General features: G+C 44.2%; 1 long non-coding RNA gene across 1 annotated transcript in view; it reads left to right on the top strand.

Moving 5' to 3' along the window:
* Positions 1–2,527: 2,527 nt before the first annotated feature.
* LOC106901865 overlaps positions 2,528–20,371 on the top strand; it is a 50,797-nt gene continuing 32,953 nt past the window's right edge. The window contains exon 1 of the long non-coding RNA XR_001414395.1: positions 2,528–3,026. This is a non-coding gene — a long non-coding RNA (uncharacterized LOC106901865). The remainder of the gene's footprint in view (positions 3,027–20,371) is intronic.

Here is a 20,371-nt window from a genome sequence, read left to right on the forward strand (position 1 = left end):
ACCTTTCATGGACCAGGCTGGCCTAGCAGGAATGAGACCTGACATGCGCACGGAGTTGTGGGATTGACTGCTGTAAAGGCTAGCGCCAGCACCAGCTGTGGTTTGGTAGGGACACTGCTGGTGGGTCCAAAGGGCTTGTGCTGGCTGGCCTGGACCATGAGTGCCATGAGGAAAAGGTCTCTGTCACAACAAGCCGAGACCAGATTCCCGAGGAGACATCCACCGAAGTATCAGGGTGGTAAAAAGGGCTGTCATTGCTGATGCACAGCTGAGTCTGAGATGGCTTCCTCTGCTTGTCTTGCGTCACCTACTTTGTGGTGCTCTCCTTTACCTCCTCCCTGGTGCTCTCACGGAGAGATCACCAGCATGTACCCCTTATAAACGGATCGATAGACCATAAGGGGTGATCATTAGGAAGATAAGACATCCCTAGCTCATTGGCAATTATTTTATGGTATTTCTGATTAATGGTTCCATTTTAGCCATTTCAGTGCTCAGCAGTCTTCATTTGTTAGTGTTGATTATGGGAGTCCATGCCTTGCCTGAATCTTGAGTTATTTTGGCCAACAAATATGAATTAAAATCAATAGAAATGTCATTAGCATCCCAGTGCCGTGAAAGATAATATGACCATTTCTCATGCATTCAGTTTATTAAAATTTGCTAAAGTGTGAAATATGTATGACAAGTAATGATGTTTTAATCTTTCGCCAAGGTAACAATTGAAAGCTGATTGATTCTATTCAGTAATTATAAAATCAAAATGATGGAAGATTGTAATCAAGAAGGATTCTGTCTCATACTTTGTCACGCCTCCATGCAAGATAAAATTCTCATTTGTAACATCTCTTTTATCTGAAAAGAAATCAAACTCATATTTGCCCCAGTTTAAATCTCATGGCTAGTTAGATAATAAACTTTTTAAAAAATTTTTTTACTCTAATGAGAAGATAAAAGCAGCCTGCACCCACTGACAGGTTATATCCTCATGTGTGCCATGGTACCTTATAAGCTCTTTCTCCATTTCCAGGTATCCTTAAACAGGACAAGGCTGAGAGGATGATCGTGTTGCATTGCTGGGGTGTGAGCAGTTATTTTGGTCTTTGTGAGACAGCTGAACACCAGTCCTTCCTCCTTCCCCTCCAAAAAAAGCAATGCCAAACCATGGCTGCTCAGAGCCTGACGGGCTCCATGAGCGATGCCTGGAGCCAGGCAAAGGGTTCTGCCCTGCCAGAAACATGCCATCCCACCAGCCACTCAGCATCTTGCCTGCTGCTGAGACACCCCAGAGATGCAAGCCCTGTAGGAGCCAGTCAAGAGACTGAACCTCCAAAACTACCTATGAATGTTTTCCTTGAAACACCCAAAAGAGTTGAAACTCTGCTCTCAGTTGGCGTTTCAGTGTAATAGCAAGGTGTAGTAAAAGGAAAGGAACTTGGGAGACCTGGCTTTGTTTCTGGCTCTGCCAATCATTTTCTGCACCGCCATAGGCGACTCCTTTCCCTTCTCCATGCCTCTCTTTGCCCACAGACCCCTTTTCTGAACTGCATAATGGCAGTAGGGATGACTTACTGCATTGCCATGGCTGGCTGGGTCTATACAAGTAAATAAACAATAAAGGCAGAAGGGCATAGCTTTTTAATAAGATTCTGCTTGGGAAGTTCTTGTCATAACTAGAGAGAGAAAAAAATTATGGTATGTTGAGGTTCTCCACTTCTACTCTCTGCTTACCTTTGGTGGAAAAGGGAGTCTCACCAGCTGAGGGGCACAAACAACGGTAGGTGGCGAGGCTCAACTTACTAGTGCAACTAGAGGATTAATTATGAATAGTCTGAAACCCAAGCAGGGGGTCAAAATAAACCCAGTTTATCTCTTCACTCGCTTCAGACAGTAAGAGTAGCCTGTGGACTGGACAGCTACTCAGAGCTGTCCTGGAGCAGAAAGCAGTTTCCTTTCTGGACTGCTTGTTTTTGAGGGACTGGGGAAGCGTTCAGCTATTTGTAAGTGTAGAAGCACGTCTCTGTGAAACACTGACAGTTCGGGGTAGGCTGAGCGCTCTGCAATGAAATCCCAGATGCAGTGCAGTTGGTGGGTGGCCTCAGACAAATTTTAATGGGCTTTGGAATAGGGCCCAAGCATATCCCGAAGAATAGAAGGAAGCTTTGGTTTAGCCAAATATCTAAGCATGTGCTTAATCATTGAAGTTAATGAGAATTAGGCATATACTTGAGTCTTCTGCTGACCTGTACCCTAACTACCAAGTAACAAATACTGACCTGCAGAGACCCTGCATAGAACAGGGATATGCCTTTTATATGCCCAAAGGGGACACACCATCTAAACCAGCAAATTTCTTTGATTTTTCTAGTGACATAGCAAAAGCAGAATTTGGCCCTGTGCTCCTTGGAAGAAGGAAATTTTAAATTAGTATGAGCTGCAGCTGCATCTTCTCACTGCAACATTTTGCATGATGCAGGTTAATGGCTGTCTGCTGGAAAAGAGGACTTCTCTGTTTCAGCTCTTACAGGATTCTTGGCACTCTGATCACTAGAAGGGTTACTTTCTTTAACTATATTGCTGTAGGAATGCATCTTTTAAGTATCCTGCTGCATTATTTTGACGTGACCTTCATATATTTTCAGCTTATAGTTTCTGGAATTCTTTTTCTCCCGATAAGAAGCAATGTTGCTGGGTGTGCTTTTTCTAACAAACCTTGATGGAAGATCAGGGAAAAAAAAGCTAATATATCTGATGGCTTGATAATTTCAGGATCAAAACAGATTTTAAGCGTTTATCTTCTTGCACTTCTTGATGAATCTGTTTGACCAGGCAGCTGGTGTATGAGATCTAGCCGGCAGCACACAGAACACATTAGGAAAACAAAGAGAATGTGAGATTAAACTGAAAAGAGGCAAGAGCAGCATTTCCTCACCGTTCTGCATGAAGGCAGAAGATGCTCTGAAAGGATACAAACTCAGTTTTCTTACTGGACCTATGGCCTCTCTCCCCCATCAGATTATTCAAAGGTAAATTTGCTTTTCACTCTCTCAGACAGACCATTTCCCCCTCACCGGTATACTTATTTATTAGTAACGTTATTTGTAAAATGATAACTTCATTGCCTGCACTGTTATGATGTTATCTCTATGTGCTTCTGTGAGAATGTAACAATGTCATGAAGAAAAATGATGTAAAAATGATGTGGGTACATAAAATGGAATTGACAAAATGTAATAAATCATTGCTGGGCTGAAGAACAGAGCTGCATGTGTAATGAAATACTTCAGCATTACATCATCGTTTATGTAACATCTGGCAGAGCCTTGTGTTTCAGTGTTGCTTTGAATCAGGATCATTTTTTCTTTCTGAGAAAAGAGAAAAACAAGCCATTAGGCTTTACACACAGAAAACTGGAAAAAAAAAAGAGAAAAAAAGAAAACCTTGAAATATCTATTTAAGGTTCCCCTGAGAAGCTCTGCCATCCCTATCCTGATGCAAATAATGTATTGTCTGAGGTGCCTACAAAATAGTTAACATCCAAGTAGGACTTTTTCAGTTTTATAAGACAAACAGGTCTTTAATGTGAAGGAGATTTTTTGAGGTTGCATAGTTACTCTGCCCAAAAAAGAGTTTTTCTAATTTGCATCATTACACATACCCTGGGGCCAGACTTCTAGCAAAAAAAGCAGGTGTAAATTATATGTACTTGAGTGTTTTCCACGGGGGTTTGTTTGTTTTTTTTCTAAAAGGATATCTGAATTATCTTTCTGCTGTTGTGAACTCCCAGTCCTGTCTCACGTAGACATATGGGTGCTCTTTCAGTGTGGACTCCTCCACCCCAGGCTGGCAGCAGAGTCTTCCTTGCCCCTGGGGTGAATCACTGCATGCAGGTTCACCTGGGGTACCAGGCAACATGATGTGCTGCTGGTGTGAATGTTAGTTGGAATGTATTTAATTAGCTGTTGTCGTAAATGAAGTCAGAAATGGAGGTCTCTGCTGAGAAAGTCTCTGGATGATGCCCTGACCTGGTTGAATTCAGCAGAAGTTTTGCTATTAATTTCAAGGGGCTTTTGCCTTGCCCCTCTTGCCTCTGAAGCCCCGCAGGAGGTCCTGGTGTGGTGGCTGTGGTGCTGTTGGTCCTGCTGCAAGGGGTGCAGGCTGCCAGCAGTGGTGTTGCTCTCCTCCAAACTTTTGGTGGATGGCAGCTGCCTGGGATGCAGGAACAGGGCATTGGGAAGAAGTCGGTGTATCCAAAAATAGGCTTTTTGCTTTCTTTTTTTCAAGACTGTCCTGCTCGAGGAGGAAATGGGACAGGTTGCCAAAGAGAAATCGCTGTTTGCTTAGCTCCTTTTCAGTTAATCAAATATCATGCAGATAAGCCTCTGTTACCATAATCTCTCTTCTCCTAGGGATTTTCGTATGGTGTATTTATCCAGCAGTACAGGTCTGGTGGATACATACACAAAGCTAGTTGTTATAGCTATTATACCCCCCCTCCGTATTTTCCCCAGGTAGGTACAGAATGTTAGATCTTGATACACTCTCAAGCGCAGTGCGATACAGGAATTTGGTTTTTCATGGTGGAAAGGGCAAGGGGAAGTGGAGCAGTCCAGGGACAACAGTTACTGCTCTAGAAACCCTGTGCAGTGCAGGCTTCTGGAGTGCTTTCATCCCTTCTGAGCAATTGTTAGAGTTACTGAAAAGTTTGTTTTCTTCATTTATTAATAGAGCAGTGACTTCTATTGATTTTTGTTTGGAGGAGAGAGGTGCTGTAGAGCATGAATGTCATTGCAAGCAGGACACTATAAAATTGGCAAAGGCAAAAGAGGGAGGCAATGGCCATAGGGTTGAAGTGTAAGACTTGGAGTCAGGATGTTTTATTCCTATTTCTGATTTTCCTGCAGGTGAACTTGGGAAAAGCAATCACTAGCAGGGCTGAAAGCTGGCCATGTGCAGGGCCACAATGACTCTTACTAGAAGCAGAGGCAGCAGGCAGACATTTTATGCTGAAAACCACTCTTTCCAGCACCTGAGCTTTTTGGATGAACATATTTTTTCCTTCTTTAAGGGAGTCTCATGGCAATGAGCTGACGTAGGGATTTCAAAGGGGAAGGAGAAACATTTTTACATCTCAGAGGCATGCCCATGACATGTTTGATTGTGGACATTGCAGGAGTGGAAGCAGACTGTTAAATCAGGATGCTACTGGCAGGAGTGGGATAAGGTTTGAGAACAAGTACTGGTAAAGGCCCAGCTTGTCTTGGGGTGAAAATAGAGTTATGATGATGCCATCTCAACCAAATCCCTCTCTTGTGGCGAAAAATGAATTGCTGTGGCTTGAGTGATGGGCCTTTGCAGTGAGGAAGCAGTAGGTGATACCTCTCCACAGGGATTCCTGCAAGACCTCTAGTGAGCTTGTCTGTTCCTTTGCCTTTACAGTTTGTACCTGTGCCGCTCATGCTATGTCACAGCCACAATTTAAACAGGGAAATAGAAGACTAAATTACCTAATGCTAATAAGGTTCTTTCAGTCCCCTGGGAAGGACCACAAAAATATGAGCTGACAATGCAAGAATATCTATAAGCATCAATGAGAACTGGCTCTCAAGGAGAAAAGAAGAGTTCTTATTTGATAAAATGTGGCTGAATGGCAAGTGAGATTTTTTTGATCTTTGTTTGCTTCACTTTCTGCAGTCCTGTCTGTGAGGAAACCTGGGTCCTCTCCTGGCCTGGGATGCTGTAGTCATACAGCAGTTAGGAATGTCCTGGTTTTAACCAGCAAAGTCCGAGGAAAGACATGCAGCTTGCTTTCTCTTCCATGCATAAACCCATACCTCCAGTGGTTCAGTAGCCAGGAACACTGGCCCTTAGCTTCACCCCTACCCTCATGGCATCAGAGCCCTGGTATTAGAGCTTGCCTCCTTGTCAAAGACTGAGCTGTACTTCAGTAAAAAAGAATGAAAAGACCCTCTCTTTTGCTGTTCTTTATTTTGCCCATGTCAAGGGCATGAGTGGGTGAGAAGCTGTTGCTCTTTTCTGTTTTCTCAGAATAATTTCCCTGGCCTTCATTAAAAAGCAGAGTGGGATCAGCCTCTTCCAAATGGATTGCCATACCCACTTTTATTTTGTCTTGGTGAAAGAGGTGATGCTGATCTACCTGATCTAACTTAAATGCCTGAACAATACGTGGGCACTAGTCTCTAATGGCCACAGACCATGTCTGATTCAGTGTATGGCAAGGCTCTCAGGCAGTTCCAACACTGTGCCGAGCTGGAAAGAGCATTTTACTCTATAACAGGTCGGTGACGTGCTACAGATTTCGTCAAGTACTAGGGCAGGTGCTGATACGTACCACTGGGACAAGAAATGAGTACGCCCGCTCTGCCAAAAGGATGGTAGCATCTCTGGAGAAGTGAGAGCGGTCACTGCTGGGGAGGGAGGGCTGGAAGGGGCCATGGAGCAGGGGTGCCTGGGTGGGCAGAGGCGCCGGAGCCGGCTCGCTCTTGCCGCTGGCCCAGGGACGAGTCTCTGTGCCCCACAGTCACCAAGGTCCTGTGGCTTTGCAGCAAGGGCAAGATGCCTTTGTGATTTCACTCCGCGTGGGAAGAGGTAAAGCGTGGGTTTTTCCACTTCTGTCAGCCTCTGTCTGTAATGAGCTTTGCAGCTGTGCCACCTCTTAGGATCTACCTTACTCAACATTTGCTTCCATGGTGACTTGGCTCAAATTAAGGACAGGTTGAGGCTGGGATCCAGGCACTTCCAGGCTGGAAACCCTTAAAATGGATCCCTCTCCCCAAAGCCAGTGGCCAGTATGTGGCTTGAGGTCCACCTCACCTGCACCAGCACCTACGCTGAGCATGGGCAGCTGTCACCATCACTGCCACCACCATCCATGGGCAGCTGTCACCATCACTGCCACCACCATCCACCCGGACAAAGGGCTGCAAGTGACCGGCGTGGCCACACCAGCCTGCGGGCAGAGGGACAGTAACCAACCAGCCTTTGGCCATCGCTCAGCAATCAAAGCCTTGAATAATCTTAATGAGTTAATTCAGCACCTAGCAAATGTTTCCCTGCTGGCGTAACAGATGAAGGAGCAGTAATGGTTACAGGGAAAGAATTTTTTATGGGGATGCATAACAGTGTCGTTTCAGATTTGTTTCTTTCTACTTCTTGACAGCTGTTTAGCATTACACAGACGTACGTATCGATAATTTTTGCCATCATTTCTACAACATGAAGCTGCACTTATTTCCCAGATCTTCTATTTAATTCAGCCAAGCAATATTCAATTACCTATTTAAGCAGGAGGCTGGGGACAAACAAGGCTGGACTGGAAGAAGAATCGATGGGTAAAATCACAGCTGTCTGTGGAAAAGTGCCTCCAGCAGGCTCTGCTCCCTGCCTCTCTTCCTCCCGATTTTGGGGAGCTACAGGGACAAGGGAAAGGAGGAAGGAGGCAAATCCTTCATCTCCTACCCTGGCCTCTGCCCAGGTTCCCTGTTCTCACTAGGCTGATGTTGTTTGGCAGGACCCTTCTGGCAGGAGAAATATTAAAGTGCTTAGCTATCATTGTCAGTTGGTAGGCTGAAGTTTGCTACCAGCTCACCATGACAGTCTGTGCAAAATATTCGAAAAACTTCTGCTGCCTGATGCTGTTCCTGCCTTGTTTCTTCTCTGTGCTGGTTATTCACAGAGACCCTTCCTAAAGCTATTCTCCTGTTCCTGATTGCTCTTCCTTTGTGTTTTATTTGATTTGAGCTGGTGATGTTTGGCTGACACATCCCAAGTTATTTTTGACTTATTGCCGATGAGGTCAGAATCAGAACCATTTTTGAAAACAATAAGTTTGGGAGATATAGTTTGGGTATTTTTTCCCTTTGTTCTCTGCTATTTGATGGTTTGCTTCCAATGTTCCTTCCCGCTGACTTCCAATAGAGGTTTCTTGCTTTATAAACAACTGGATTGATTTCCAATATGGACTTTTGCTTCCTTGAAAAAAGATCTCAGGGGAAATTGGCAGTTCTCTCTGTATATATTTTCTTATTTGCATTTACTTGGAGGAGTTTGGAACCCAGAGACAAGATTTACGTCAACAAATCCCTCTCCCTCTTATCCAATTTAGTTGTTTTAACATAATACAATCATTTTCTAAATCAAACTGATGGAGCGGTTCCTAAAGGCATTACACCAACTGTATATCTGGAATCATATTCGCCTTCTTTTATTGCATTAGCACCAGGCTTGAACTTTTCAAATTTGCATTGTGCTTTGCAGAAGTTCTCAAGATATTTGAAGCAGCTTATAGCTGGAATCTGGTGTGTTTTAAACAGAGACTGAAGAGTGAATTATAGAGCAAAGCTTGTGTAGAGAGGAGATTTTATTTTCATGGAACAAGTAGAAATCGGAATGAGAAAGCAAGAGGAATATTGCATTTGCTGGGTGGGTTTGGAAGCACCACAAAGTGGGTGCTCTGTTACAACACTGATTCTGGGTGTCTCTCAGACTGGTACAGACTCTCTAAAAGGTTTTATTTCTTCTCTTTGAAGGTGCTAAGTAAGGGTCTGACATACAGCAATGCTGTACAAGCAGAGAGTGCCTGGGGGAACGCACGTAGCACCTGGGAAGTAATGGGATGATGCTTCTGTGCTGGCTTTTGGCAAATATGTCTCTTGTTACGTGAACATTGTCTTTCTTTTCGCTGTATGGGCTACCACTATCAGGCATCCTTCTCAAGATACCCTTGTAATACTAACGAGGGGAATTTTCAAAGACAAAAATCAGACTCTCATGCTCATCTGTGCTTTTGAATATTTCCTCCTTTGTTCTTGCATGGTTATTTCAGTGATAATTCTTGGTGACCCAGAGCAGTGGCTAGTTTGGAATAAACTGGCCAAAGCAAGGTAGGCAGAAAATTAGCCCAAGAACATACAGTGCAAGTGTGAGGGGGAGGTGAAAGTTCAGATGACATCAGTTCAGGCAAAGTACTGAGTTCCCCAGGCCATGGGATGGAGAGGTGCGTGGGTGCAGTGACCCTCTGTGTGAACAGGACCAGGATGCCTCTGGTCCCAGGGGAGTTTGTGTAAAACCCTCCCAGTTTCTCAGCGCTTGGGACATAGTTAAACCACCGCCCAGCTGACTCCTTGCATATTACTGAGATCTGATTATCACTTAGATGATGAAAATCCCAATTTGCTCATAACTGGATGCCTCAGGGCTCTGTTAGAAGGTTGCAGAAGTATTTGATTCCAATTTTGCGTCGTTTGGTACCTCTCCCCACTTTCCACAGCCAATACTTTTGTAAGTTGCATCCCCTTCACACATGCTGACAGACAAACGGGTACAAAGGAGGCTGTTGGGGCACATTACTGGTTCCAAGAAATCACCTTGTATAAGAGGATTAAGTCAGTAGTGGAGCAGTGAGGGGTACTTGCAATTCCAATTCCTGTAGATGAGTCTGCCCTGGTTAAAAAGGATTCATTTCCACTCCCCTCCTTCTCCAAAATGTCACAACCAGCTATTGGACAATAGCTTAACATCTAAAAAATTAATATCAGGTTTATGAATAATGAATTGGCATAGGATAGCTGACAGCTGGAGAGCATTCTCTGTTTTAAGTGCATACCTTACATTTTATAAATAAATAAAATAATAATAATAAAATCCTTTTTGGGGTGTGTACTCGAATTCTTCAAACAAGATTACTCAAAAAAACAAGGAAGTCCACTACCTACAAATGGCACTTACATTAACTTCCGGGCTCCCAGTACAGACACGTAAAAATAGATTCTTTTTATTTTTCCTGCGGGGCAGATCCTTCCAGGTGTAGCAGGCATTCCTGCGAGACATGAAATAGCCTTGTGCCCGCTTGAAGGATCAAGGAAACCTGTGCGCTGGCCTGTGGCCAGGATTTTAGTGTTCAGGGTAAAGTTCTGGTTGGTTTGGTAACCCTTTCATAAAGCCACCAAAGGGAAAGGTGTGCTCAGTGGCAGATGATCAGGAAAAGTATCCAGCCTGGGTCCTGTTGGCAATAGATGTTCATGACATGGGTGTTTTCGGGTCCACTAATATTTTTGCCCCTTTTGCCCTGCTCTCTCTACAGCGGGGTTTAGCTCCTCTCTCTGGAGTAAGGATTAGGCATCCTGTGCTCTCCTGCAAAAAAGAAGTTAACCGCTGCTAAATTTGTACCCAGTGCACTACATTTTTCCAAAAAATGAGAAGCTTGTGGTGTGGCAGAGGTGTGTGGTCTGATGGAAGTGGTTCCTGCTGACAGTGCACTAACCCTGGCCCCACAGACGGCTGCAACACCTTCGCTGAGATGTTAATTGTTATTAAGAGTGTTTGAAACATCCTCTCAGTGCTTGCCATTGACTGCCCACATGAGCAATTTTACTTACAGCCCAATCTTTCCTTTACTATTGATTATATTAGGAAAGAGATGAAAAATATGAAACCAGTGTTGCAGAGAATAGGTCAGTTTATTAAGGCTCCCTCTCCAAAGTGGCTGTTTTAAAATTCAATAGATGAACATAAAAAGCTGATCTTAGTGAGAAAAAAGCCTTCACGCAATTGGTTCCCTCCGCTTTTTATTGTCAGGCTTTGCAGGGGAACCACGAAGCAGAAGTATGCTTGACCTCTTGCCAAATGATTAGTAGCATATTTTTACCTCGGATAATCACATTTTTTCACCATTTCAAACTGCAACAAGTTGTCATTATGTCCCAGATGTATTTCCCCTTGCCATATATCATCAATGTAGTATTTCTCCGTGCGTTATCAAGCAGCTTTTAGATCAATACCCTAACATGTGGTGCTCAGGGTTAATGCAACTTACAAATATTGAAGGGGCTGGTTTTGAGGAGTCCCTGCCTCCTCAGGGGCAGTCCTGTGCAGGCATGCTAGTGTGTGGCCAGCGTGTGGCCACTGACTGAACATGAGGTGACACCCACCATGGCATGGCGCTCACAGCCATCGGCAGTGGCAAGGGAAAGACTGCTGGGGACATTTTATAATTTGAATGGTCTTGATGGAGAAAGATAATAGAAATACCTGAAGTGTAGCATCCCTCACCTGTGCCTTTTCATGCGTTTCCCTTCCTGTGCTGGACGTCATGGAGAATCGAATGGTCGGATCTGATAGCAAGGTCCCAGGGAGGGTTATGATAAAGCTGCATAGGGAAGGAAGAATTGTCTTCCTGCCCTGGGGTATGATTCTCCTTGCTCGCAGAGGAACACTGCACTGATTGCTTTCCAGCCACACACCACCAACAACCTACACCTAATTGGCTGTCTGCTCTCCTCTGGGTTTATTTCAACCCTAATTGAATTTTCAAGGTGATACTATTGTCCTAACAGAATTGGTACATCTGCTGTAGTAGGACTGAAATGCAGAGATTGGGGAGAGCAGTGTTCATACCCAACACGTGGATGACAGGCTGTGCGGCACAAATGTCAGGCCAGATTTGTGCCTTTTATGAGAAAACTTGATATTCTGCACATACATGATGCACCCAGATAATCAGTGTGTGGACACTGGAAGGGAAGCGTGTCCTCTCTGTCTCTGCTCTCCAGCCTGAGAGAGCAGCATCTTCCTTTGACTTACATTGTAGTGTCACCTCTAATGTCAGTGGGTTTTAACTCAATAGTTAAATCTGCCCCAAGAAATCAGCAGCAAACTGTCCTAACTTGATTTCCCTAACCTGGGGACCTCATTCACTGCCGTCTTCCCAGCACATAGATTTTCAGATGTCCTTGTTCCTTTAATGCAGTTATGAAAGGACGCTGTTTTGTATAACCTTACAGATCTGCTGACAGGGTAGAGAAGAAACTCAGCACAAGCCAAATTTTGTCATTTCTTCTCTAGTCAGAAATTAATTTACCAGTAGAGGGCCCTCTCATATTTTTTTTTTTTTTAAACTTTGCCAAAGTTATCATGAGATTTAGAAAAGGGATAGAGAAGGTGTGAAACTGTCTATGTCACCAGAGTTTAGGGAAGAGGTAGGCTTAAGGTGGGCTCTGGCGCTTTGAGTGTGTTGGGGGCCTTGTTTGTCCATGTAGGCCAGTGCTCGGACATGGGACCCATGCTCTCCTGGAGCCAGGGATGAGGCAGCTCATGAGACTTGAATAGAGGGCAGCATTTTGGAAAACACCTTGTGGGGGAAATCTTTCCAAACCTGAGCTGGCTCCAGCCAGCATCCTGGGGAGGGGATCGCAGAGCACAAGTCCCATGGAGGGTCAAGGGAGGGTGACAGAGAGGGGTGGCTGCTGCCCGCAGCTCATCCAGCAGAGCCAAGTGACCCAGTGAGCAGCAAGAGGTGCCCTGTGGGGTGGCAGGAGCAGGGATGTCCCCTGCAGCCCCCCGAGAAGATGCCCTGGCCACAACACTCCTGGGGCTGCCCCCCTTCACAGCAGGCAGGGCACCAAAGCTGGCGTGGGGTATCCTCTCTTCCCCACCCCGAGCCCTTTGAAGGAAACCCAACATTCAGCTTCTCCAGCCCTTTGCAACACCTTCACTGTCACTGTAAGCACTAATGCTAACACACAGGAAATACTACATACTGTCCCAGAGGAAGGTTATGTTGTGACAAGCTTTTATTACTGGAATAGTTATATTTTTGCCCCTTGTTGGTGTGGTGGGAAGGCTGTTTCCCTTGCCTTCCCTGCTTCTGATGGCTCTTCATGCTCTTGGTTGTGCTGTTGAGATACGGTGTTTATAGTATATAAAGCACTGCAAGTGATTTTGCTGTATAAATACCATAATAAAAATCCCATGAGACAGTGGCCACTGGGATCCTGTTCTGATCCAGCTGTTGTCCTTTCGTAACTTAAATATTTCGATTTGCTAATAACGTACATAGTGAAAGAAATGTGTACGTATATGCACACATACATGAATGTGATTCCAAGCAATTACAGGGTTAATAATCTGTGTGAATATATATGAATCTGTGTGAAAATAAGCTGCATGAACTCCCTATAAGAACATCTGTTTTGTGTCTTATGAAATGCAGGGATTCTTCCAGTGGTAGAAGATGGGTTATTCATTATTTCAACTGAGTTCTTTAAAATACAGTGTAGATATAAAATCAAGAGCAAAAGTAGGGTTTCCAAAGGGTTTGCACAGATCACAATGTTTACTCTTTTTGTCTTCATAGTGTAGACAATCTTCCACTTCTCTCCTCTTTATACTTTTGGTACATGTAAAACTATTTCCTGAGTGGAGGCAAACGACAGAAATTAATTTATCAATTAAATTGATATTTGAGGAAAAAATAATCTCACTTCACTATTTTTATTTACAAAATGTTAAAACCAAGATGAACTGGATTTTTTGTGACATTGTAAGTTGCCCTAGTGATCTCAGAGCCTCATAACCTCAGTGTCTTATAACCTCAGCTGTATAAGCACATGTAAAAGCTCTGTCTAGGACATAACTAGGCCTAAATGTTCTGAACTTTTGGAGGTGGTGGTCAGTCCTGAACCAGTTGCTGGCTGAACAGTAAGAGTGGGAGGTCTGGGGGCTTTCCTGGCCGTCAGTGCTGGTGTAGGTGAGAGCACCACAACCTCTGGTTATTTTCTTCTCTGGACACCCCTGTGAGATAGCAGCTCTGTTTGCATAGGCAGAAGATGAGTCACAGAACAGGCTGAGCAGTTTATCTCCACAAAGTTTGTGGCTGAGCTGAACTCATGTCTCTAATGCCCCAAAACAGTCTTCAAGCCACTTGGCTGTCCTGAAACTCTATGTGGTGCCAAAGACATGATTACTGGAAGCCTGCAGCCTATCTAATCACCACTGTGGCTTGGAAGCACTGTATTTCCACGGACAATATGATGAAAATAAAGTCCCTTCCTGGCTGCTTAGTCTGTCCTGGTGTTTTGGGTGCACACCACACCAGAAGCAGCAAGTTCCTGCCATGGAAAGGTGCTTCCCTCCAGCGAAGGAAGGGGAGTCCCTGGGGGCAACAGCTCCGGGCAATCAAGCTCCCGCCACCTTTGCTATGGTGTGGCGGTGTCTTCATCAGGAAGATGGCATCTCACGTGGGGCAAAATTTGCTGCCTTGGGTGCCTTGAAAAAATGCTGGACTGGAGTGTAAGCATTTCCAGAGGGTAGGCACTGCTGAGGTGGCTGCACTTGGGCTGAGCCCCCCCTTAGCAGATGGAAGCCTGCCCAGAGCGGGGGGCTCAGCCGGGTGTCCCACGTGGGCGTTTGCTGAGCCACAGGCTCTGCCTCTTATCACAGCACCAGCCATCAGAGAGCCTTCTCTCCGTGGGGTTTTGTCTGGGTGGCTGACACAGGTGTTTCTGTACCGGCCACGGAGATAAACCCATCACCTGCCTGCTGGGGATATGTCACGCTCTTTGCTCTTTCTCCAAAAGAGCTGGATGTCTCCCACTTCCTCTTTCTCCCAGTCTAAACCAAGATTTTTAATGAAAGTGTAGATCTGATTTTTTTCCCCTCAACCTGCAAATTGCAGTTCGAGAGTAAAACAAGTCTACCATGAGAAGAATGGTTCTTAAAATAATAGTTTCCTTTAGATAACTGATAGCAAACCCTGCATATACCACATATATATTTGGTGCTTTTATATAGTAGTATCAAGGAGAGGGGGAGAAAATGCTATTCAGACAACCCCCTTTTTCCCCACGTCCCTTCCCCCTGGGGACTGCACAGCAAGGTACATCCCACCACCGCAGCTCTAGCAGTGTTATCTCCTCCTCCCACCCCTGCCCCACCAGCAGGTTTGGCCTGGGTGCATCTTTCACATCCATGCATCTTCACAAGCAGAAGCTTGGGGTGCATCCCTCACCAGCTGCTTCAGGAACACTGGGCGGGTGGTGGAGCGACAACCACCGGGAGCGAGAGAACTACAGGGCATGGGAAGTTGTGAATGATGTGGTTAATTGCTTTGGCTACTTAGCAGCTGAATGCTATGATGATTAGTAAATAACGTCAGAAATCAGGCCCTGGTGATTTGGCTGCTGGATCCTCAACTTGCTTGGGCTGGTATAGCTGTACGTACATCAGGAGGGGGCACTGATTTTATACTAGCCCCTGGTCAGCTACAAACCTCATATGGAAAATAAAGGGAAGAGCTGTCATGTTTGTGTGAACATGTGGTTTTAAGAATGAATGGCAGTTGTCGGGCCAGGAACTGTCCCAGACCTGGGAGATGGCAATGCCAACAACCGATCGCCTAGAACAAAATTTGGGATCAGCACAGATAAGCAGAGACAGTTGATGTCATTGAACGAAGGGGGCATAGATGTCGGCCTAATCTCTCTGTTCTGTAGTGGTTTTCTAAGTGACTGTCTGCTGTTGTGCGTACTGCTACTGCCAGTGGAGAAAGGTCAAGCCCATTCAGGTGATACCCGCCATAACCAAACAGTGACAAATGAAGACCAAATCAAAGTACACACACCATTTTTAGAGAGGTCACTGGATGAAAGCTGACCCTGGTCAGGATGCCTCCATAGATCTGAACCACACTTTAACAGGCCTGTTGGGGAATGGGATGTGAGCTTTGGAGGTTTCATCCAGCTAATGTTGGTCTTGATTGCAGCATTTACAGTGTCTTAAAGGAAAATTCCAGTGTTTTTTCAAAACTCTAGCCAGTTATTGAAAGCAGTGGAATTGCCTTTGGAAAAAAATTAATGTTGTATTTATGAGACTGATCATCAATCAGGCAAAGAAAGAAAGAAGAAATCCCAACAACGCAGGAAAGCAAATGGTGATAAAGATCCCAGATAGAGTCACTCTTCTCAGCGGGCAGCAAGCCTGATGAACTGAAATGGAAAGTCCTTCTCATTGATTTCACTGGAAAAAGTAATTGACTTTGAACTATTTGAATAAGTTGCAATCTGTATTTAATTTCTTGTCCAAGGAAGAGAATGTCATTTTGTTTTTCTTGTGGCTCCTATTAGCTTTAATGTCAGTTGCATAGCTGAGTCCCTTGCATCAAGCTCCAGATTTACCCCTGATGTCAGTGTGCTCAGGACTGAAACAAAAATCAGCCTTTCATCTCTGAGTTGCTTAAAGGATCATGCCCTAATACCACACTTATTAATTCAAAATCTCTCTTGTCTGTACATGCACAAATGGAGCTGAGTATTCAGAGGAAAGGCAGAGAAAGTGTAAAGACTGTAATTTAACTTTTAGACATTAATGCAGCCTATTAACTGGAAATATTCTTACATTTCTAGCAAACACACACACTTTTGCCCTTGTACTTCCTGAATGGAGAGATTCAGCACTTCAGTCTGTCAAGGTCACCGATCCAAACTGCTGACTTTCTTGCAAGGGCCACAGTACCTTCTGAATAACACACGTACAGTGTTAGATTTGTTGCCACCAATTCCAACGTGAACGGGCATCTGTATCCAGCTCACCCCTGAGGATACCCAGAGAAGCCACAATGGAGTTTCCTCATATGGATTAGTTTGGGTTAGTCCCATGTTGGAACAAACATCTGAAGACAAAGGAGCAGTGCTTGAGTTTGTGCACCATGTTTTGCTGTTCCAGTATGAAGGATGTGATCTGATCCTGCAGACCTTCTTGAAATAAAAACCTTACACGTGCACTTGCTGTCTGCATTATGTGGGTGCATAGTAGCACTTGTAGCTGTCTGTAAGAAGTACTGTCCTCTTTACTTTGCCACGTTGACTTGTTTAGCCAAAGATTACTTGGAGGAGAAAGCAGTTTTGATAATTAAACTCTAATGATTTACAGTGGCAGTTTGGGGACATTACCCTTTCAATCACAAACAAAAACCAAGAAGATCAGAAAGCTCATCTAGAAAGACATCTTTATGGAAATATAATGAGACTTCTTAAGTCAAGGCTCCAGAGAGCAGTGTGTGCTAGAAAGGATGCACACATTAAAACCAAACCCCCTTGGAAGATCCTTTAAAATTCCAGAAAAGTGTAAACATACCATCGTGTGAATGAGGATTGGGGGTCATTTGTTTGCATTTATCAGCCTTTGTTCTAAAAACTAAGGGACAAAGGCAACCGTGACTGTGTTTCTTTGAACAGGGAGAAGATTGAGGTGTGAGCGGGAGATGCGGCCATGCCTGGGTCCTCCTCAAGGTGCCTTCTTTACATATGACAGAATGTCCCGCCCATGCTCATAGTTTCACAATTATAAAAGCCTAAGGGAAAATGGAAAATCAGATGATAAATCTATTTTAAAATGATGCTATACTATTTTTAAACTCCTCTCCTTTTTAAGAGAAAGAAAAAGAAGAAATGTGATCCAAAGACATCTGCTTCCCAAGAGAATATGACTCTGTCTTTTTGTGTGCAGAACAAAGAATCAGAAGAAAAACATTTTTTTTTTTCCAGAAGTGTTGTTATTTTGCTGGTACGTTCTTGTATATTTCTGAAAAAAATAGAAGACAGACAAAAGTATTGTTGTACACCACTGTATAACATGGGGTTAGTGTATCCAGAGGAGCCCAGTCTCTGCCCTGATAAAGCTGCAGAAACAGCCTGGATGAAGGTGTTTGTGTCTGACTGGGTGCAGCCCAATATTCTCTGCTGTTCTTCATTGTGTTTATCTTCTTCCTGTTTTTTATGGCAATGGACATACAGGTTTGCTTTGCTTAGATCAAATTCTGACAGCTTCATGTTGTTCCAAATGTGTGTACATTCTTGTACCAGTGGAATACCAGTTCTGGTCTTGCTTTTTACCTTTTCTTCCTGGTTCATACACTCTTCTTTTACCACTGGTTGTGTATTCAATCCATCCAGTTTTGTTATCATGTTTATCCCAAAACTGTTTTTCTCTGTTTTTCTAGGCTTATCCCAGGAACTTTCAAGAATTCCTTTTCTGTAGCCCCATTGAAGGTTTTACAAGCCACTTTGCACCAAATTCTGCTGCAGGTTCATGGAATTTTTCTTTTCCCTAGTTACAGACTTTTTATTTACCTTTGGTACTATAAGCTATGACAGACTGTTTTGTTTGAGAACACGACTCTTATCCCCAACCAAGACAACAATTTTGCTATCAATATTTGTCCTGGTTTGAGGACTTGTGAAGGTCATAGCAGAAAGGGCAATCTGAAAAGTTGTGGAGATGCTCCACTGTAAAGGTCAAGCCTATAGGTACTGCACTGGATGGACGATGTACAGCACAGTAGGGGCTCTGTCTGAGTAAATGGGTAATGAACTAAACTCAGAGGTAAATTTTGGACACAAAGGTCCAAAGTGGTGTACCTGAGTTTGCTTTTGAGCAGCATTACCAATTTTACTTGGGAATCATTCAGGCTGCCTAGAACACCACGGCCTTCCAGCGTAGCCTGTTTTTCAAAACAAGCCCTAAACCTCTCCTGAGAGCTAAGGCAAATTTGCAGCCAGCCATTATGGTAAGCAGATGTGGCTTGCCAGAAAGACCTTCATGGTAAGTCTGGGTAATCCTCTCTCCCACAACAAGGGCATCTTCCTGACTTTGAGATTTCAACAGAGGTCATCATACAAAGTTAGTTGCCCGTGCACCATCACCTCTGTATAAAAGGCTACAGGCACCAGGCAGGTTTTACTATTAATTTTTAGTGCACAGTTAAGATCTTGTCTGAAGCTTTTGGTGCTGTTGACTGAGCCCTGTTGCTTTGATGGCAAGCAGATGATACTAGTGGTCCATGGCCTTAGTCCTTCACAGCAGAGAAGGAGAAAGCTGTATAAATGTCTGACTGTACATTGCTAGAATGACATATGCTGTTCCTTGAAGTCTAACCTGTTTTCTGTCTTCTTCAATGTACTCATGAGACATTTCCTTTTTATGGCACATATGTTATCACACTATCTCAGCACTTGAGCATCTGAGCCGTGTTTATCCTCACAGCCTGCCATGAATAGGGAAGCATTTTTATCCTTACGTTTTTTGCAGAGTGGAGAATTGCCAGGAAGGTATTAAGTGACTTGATGAAGATCACAGAGCTATTGCAGGCCAGGAAATCCTAAATCCAAAACTCATATGATAACAATTATACAATCCTTCCTCTGAGACTGTGTAAAGAGACACTTTCTAGCAGTGGGGGAAAGCCTTACCAACGGACTGATAACACAAATGTGTTTGCCTTGTGGGCCCTGTGTGACTTGGCACAGCCCTTGTGCAGTGCTTCCAGCTCTCAAATAGAGCCATTCAGTGAAAGGAAACCTATATTTTCTACATGTTACTGCTCCTGAGGAAATGTGGTTGGAAACCATAAGCAGCAGCCAGAGCTTTGGTGTGTTTTCACTAGACTATTTGTAGACATAGGTGTGAGACGCAGGCATTTTCTGTGCATTGCATCATATTTGCTGGCTGCACTTCTATCACCTCCTGATGACCCTGAAGCAGCAAACAAAGGTGCACTTGTTCATGCCTCTCTCATTGGGAAGCAGCAGGAGGGGTCACCGATTTGAACAGTCACAACCGTCTGATTTCCAGAGCTGGCTTCAGAAAACTTAGCTCTCACCAAGATTTTCCAAGACACTCCTTGGATGGGAGGACAAATTTTCCTACGAGGCTCAGCTGTGAAGATGTAACATATGTAGGTAGTTGACTTCTTTCTTCTGACATTTTCTTCACAAGTCTTCTAATCCAGTTGCTTTTTTTTTTCCTTCTAATATTTGGAAAGCCCATGGGCTGGGAATGGATTTACAGGTCTGGAATAGTGGTTGGCCGTGGGGAAGCCTTATGGAGTTAGGATGACTGTAATTCTGAGATCTGTCCTAAACCTCACGTTATTTAACATTTTTATCAATAACACTGCTTCCAAAGGTAAAATGGCCTTTGTTTAAAATTTTATGCCACCACCAGGATTAGTAGAGGCCACCACAAGGAGTAGTAATTGCTGCTGAGAACAGCACACTCAGATGAAGGGCACCCATTTCAACCAAGTAAGTTTCAGTGCGTTAAAATGGAGTCATACACCAAAGACAGAGGGCTGCTATCCTTTCTTACCAAATGGGACACCTCAGACACCAGCTTTGACCTGGGACAAGTTAAGGAAGTGACTCTCACTGCAGGGACTTCGTCCTCTCACAAGAAGGTTATGGAGAAGCTGCTCCCACCAGGCTCATCTCACTTCAGTGCATGCAGAATCTGGGATCAAAGCATTTGCTGTCCTTATTATCTGTCAGAGAGGTGATTTACTTGTGGTAACACTTCTGTGGTGAGAGACTGGTAGCTATTAAAAGGGTATTAATGTAGCGGAGAAAGGCGTAACTGACTGGAGCCGTAGTGCGGGTGGTATTTCTGGAGTAAACTATGGAGGCAGGGGATTGAGTTTCTATTTCCTAATGTGTTCATACTAAGACTGGATTCCCAGACAGACCAAAGTGTCTCAGCGAGACCAAAACCAGCTGTTTTTTGGCCAGATGCAGCTGTGGGG

This window comes from Calidris pugnax, unplaced genomic scaffold (assembly GCF_001431845.1).
Source record: "Calidris pugnax isolate Ruff unplaced genomic scaffold, ASM143184v1 scaffold273, whole genome shotgun sequence".
Lineage (NCBI taxonomy): Eukaryota > Metazoa > Chordata > Aves > Charadriiformes > Scolopacidae > Calidris > Calidris pugnax.